The sequence below is a fragment of the Olea europaea genome, chromosome 12, assembly GCF_002742605.1.
Source record: "Olea europaea var. sylvestris chromosome 12, O_europaea_v1, whole genome shotgun sequence".
NCBI lineage: Eukaryota > Viridiplantae > Streptophyta > Magnoliopsida > Lamiales > Oleaceae > Olea > Olea europaea.
The window spans coordinates 5,709,218-5,713,953 of record NC_036248.1 but is presented as its reverse complement, the minus strand read 5'-3'; positions in this window follow the sequence as shown (position 1 = coordinate 5,713,953).

Here is a 4,736-nt window from a genome sequence, read left to right as displayed (position 1 = left end):
CCACCCCTCACCCCCCCAAAGACCAACCTTGGATTTTCTAAATACTCCTCTTCAAAAATCTGTTATCTGACATTTATTGGATAGTTCAAAGTTCACTCAATGATGTCTATAGTAGCAAGCCAATTTAAGCAAAGAGAAGCAAACTACAAAACTCCAAAACAGCCAAGGTTAATTACTTAATTTCTTGACAAACATTTTCACATTTAAGGTCAAGATATGATTGTGAGTAGTTGAACTAACGCATAACTTGGGGCACAAAATGGACGTTGAAAAATGAGAAAAAAAACCCAAAACTGGCTGATCTTTCAAAGCCAACAATCTCCCTCTGGTATATGGAAATGCTTGCTATACGACTGAAATGTCGATTCCATATTCTTGCACTAGTTTCTTCACATCCAAATCAATTCACAATGAAATGGAATCGACATTTCAAATGCTCACTATATGATTGAACCAACAAGAGACACTTATCTGAAAAGCATGAGGATGCCTCAGTGAACAATGTTAATTAAACTTCTTTCAGCACTTTTTTTTTATGCCAACTTATAATTGAATTATTGAATCAATCATCAAAAACTTTTATCATTTATACTTTTTTGTTGCCAATAAGTGAAGCAACCAATTCCTAAAAAAAAAAAATTAAAATAAAAGGTAAAGATATCATACGAAGAAAGAGTGAAGGGAAGGAAAGCCACCAAAGGAAATGAGGCCGTCACCGGTCCGGTTAGAGTTGGAGGCGGAGCAATCACGTCGTCGAACAGAGATGGAGGAAAGGAATGAGTTTGTGTGAGGTGCGGCAATGAGAGAAGAGTGAGCAGAGATGGGAGAAAGAAAAAAATTAGAGGTTTTTACTTTTAAGACCTTTGGCAACGTTCATTAATAAGTATGTTGCTAAAAGATGGATTTTGCAATGTTTGGTGAACGTTGCAAAAAGTGAAACTATTCACAACGTTCGTTGAACGTTGCAAAAGGTGACCATTGGCAACATATTTTAAATGAATGTTGCTAAAACTCAATAAAAATAACCAATAACAACATTCACTTATTTAAATGTTGTCATAGCTTTCTTTAGCAACATTTAATCAACGAATGTTGCCTTTTAAGTGTTGCAAAAGGACTTTTTTGTTGTAGTAAACCCGTTCCAAGCCCAACAACCATTCCAAATAATGCCTACTGAGGTCGCAATGAACGATCTTATTGTCCACACTGCAAGTAATTTTAAGCCCCCATTAGTGTAAAATGATTCGGGTATATCGTTCTGGACTCCAATATTATTCCCATTATATCATCATTAAAAACACAAGCACCAGAAAATACATTACTTTTCGTAGTATGACTTATATTGGAGGTGTAGAAAACAACAAACCAATATGATAAAGAAACAAAAGAGAAGAAGAACAAACTGATGAAGAATGAAGAGGAAGAAGGAACCGTTCTTTCTACCTCCAAAAACTTAGAGAAAAAATATGAGATTACAATGAGCTTAAATACTACAAAACAAAGGAAATATAAAAGACTAAATTACCCTTAACCTAATATATTTATTACATTAACATCCCCCTCAAACTCACGATGCCACAGCAAGAAGCAGGGAGAGTTTGTCAAGCAAAAAATGAAAACGATGAACTGGATGAGACTTTGTGAAGAAGTCAGCAAGCTGCAATGATGAAAAAAAAAACCGTAGGAAAATGGTGCCAACCTGCAAATGATGGCGAATCAGATGACAGCCAATCTTAATATGCTTCGTGCGCTCATGGAACACAGAATTGTGGGAAATCTGAATAGAAACACTTTTATTATCACAATACATGGGTGTAGGAGAGGACAAAGAAACATCCATGTCTGTAAGTAACCAATGCAACCATACAATCTCAATAGTTGTGGAGGTCATAGTACGATACTCTGCCTCAGTAGATGAAAGAGAAACAACAGTCTGTTTCTTAATCTTCTAAGAAATAAGAGAAGCACCCAAAAATATACAAAAACCAGTAGTGGACTTGCGATCGGTAGGTTGCTGGCCCAATCAGCATCAGAGTAGGCACAAACCACTAAAGAGGAGGTCAATGGGAAAAAAAGACTCTAAAAGCAAGTACCACGAAGGTAGCGTAGAATACGAACAACAGCAGCCCAATGAATTGTAGTAGGAGCTGAAACAAACTGACTAACAATGCGAACAATATAAGCAATATCGGGACGTGTGATGGTAAGATAAACCAGACATCCAACAATGGTGCAATATAAAGTGAGACCAGTCAAAGGTACACCGTCAGATGGGGAATATCTAGCATTGGACTCAACAGGAGTGTCGGCAATTTTAGTATCAGTAAGACGAGCATGCTTAATGACATCCATAGTATACTTAGATTGAGAGAGAAGATAACCTCTAGGAGAAGAAGCAACTTCGATACCCAAAAAGTAAGATAAAGTACCTAAGTCTTTCATTTCAAAACGACGAGCCAACTCTAATTTTAAATCTGCAATCCCACTAGCATCATCACCGGTAATAATCATATCATCAATATACAACAAAAGTAGAATACGACCAACCGAAGTACATCTAAAGAATAGGGCAGAGTCATGATGGCTGGATGCAAAACCAAGAGAGATAACAACAGTGGAAAATTTCTCAAACCAAGCACGAGGTGCTTATTTGAGACCATAAAGTGTTTTCTTGAGTTTACAAACATATCCAGAAGAGTGCGAAAGACCAGGAGGAGGAACTATGTAAACCTCTTTGTGAAGATTTCCATTCAAAAATGCATTTTTGACATCCAACTGAGAGAGATTCCACTGACGAACAGACGCAATTGCAATAAGTGTACGAACAGTCGTCATCTTGGCAACAAGAGCAAAAGTCTCCTCATAATCCAAACCATACAATTGATTAAAACCCTTGGCAACCAATCTAGTCTTGTAATGTTCTACTGAACCATCAGACTTGGTTTTAATCTTATAAATCCAACGATAACCAATAGCATGTTTACCTGGAGGCAATGCAACCAAGTCCCAAGTGTCTGTCTTATGTAGAGCAGAAAGTTCATCAGCCATAGCCTATTGCCAAAGAGGATCAAGAATAGCTTTTTTATAGGAAGACGGTTTAGATAGTTTGTGAATAGAAGTCAGAAAACAACAAAATGACTCAAAATAGCAAGAATAAGCAAAATTAGATAACTGAGTGGACTTACGAATACATCGAGGAATATGGGGAACATGAGTTGGATCAACAATCTCAGATGGTGCTTGGAAAACCATAGAATCGGGAGGGGTATCATGAGCTGGCGCATGTGTACCTGTAGGATATGAAGAATCAACAGTACATGGGGTAGGGAAATGTGGTCCGTCAATATCATCAGAGAATGGGTCGATAAGAACGAGGTCATTTTTAGTCAAGGCATGAGTATTATCAGGAATAGAAAAGAATGGAATATGCTCAAGAAACACGACATGACGAGAAACATATAATTTCTTATTGATGGGATCAAAACAGCGATAATCCTTTTGTCCCTGACCATAACCCAAGAAAACACAAATAGCAGAGCAAGATGTCAACTTATTATGTTCAACATCAGGATGAAAAACAAAGCAAGTACAGCCAAAGACTCTCAATGAAGAGTAATCGGGAGGATGCCCATATAATGTTTCAAAGGGTGATAGACCTGAATTATGGGAAGAATGAATCTTATTAATTAAAGAAACAGCAGTAAGAACTGTTTCTCCCCAAAATTTACTGGGAACTTTGGTGGACAGAAGAAGGGAACTAGCAGTTTCTACAATGTGCCTATGCTTTCGTTCAACAACGCCATTTTGTTGTGGGGTATTAGTACACGAGGTTTGATGAATTGTGCCATCAAGAGCAAGTAATTCAAAGAAATCAATTGAGATATACTCTCCACCCAAATCACATCGAAAGCACTTAATTACAGCAGAATGTTGAGTGTTAACAAGTGCTCTAAAAGAACGATAAATAGAAAGAAAGTCTGAACGTTGTTTCATAAGATAAACCCAACAATAACGACTATAATCATCAATAAAAGACACATAATATCTAGACCCTCTTTTTTTTAGTAATAAGAGCAGGTTCTCACAAATCAGAGTGAATAAGATCAAATGGTGCAATAGAATGAAAAACACTTCGAGGAAAAGGTGAAGCAGAAAATTTAGTTAATTTACAACCAATACAATCAGAAATATCATGAGTTTGTAAATCTCCCAATTCACCCTTAGAAACTAAAACTTTTAAACGACTAGCGGAAACATGTCCAAGGCGAGAATGTCACAAATAAAAACTAGAAGATGATGAATTCAAAGAAAAAGAGGACAAGTCAACACCAGAGGCTGCAACATATGGTGGTCTCAGATTGTCCAGAACACATAACCCTCCTTGTCTACAGCCTATCCCAATCAGCTTCTGAGATCGAGGATCCTGTACATGACAAGCATTAGAAGAAAATTGAACTAAATATCCAAAATCACACAAGTGGCCAATAGAAATAAGATTTAAAATAAGATTTGGAACGCAATAGACGTCTGAAAGAGACAAATTATGTGTGTTAACAGAACCAACACCTGCTAAAGGCAATGATGTGCCATCAACAGTCATAACAGACATAGACGAGTTAGAAGGACGCAAGTCATTAAAGAATTTTGAGTTAGATGACATGTGCTTGGAAGCACCGGAGTTAAATATCCATTAGGAAGAAATACCTGAGTGACTCTGAGATGACAAACCTATATGA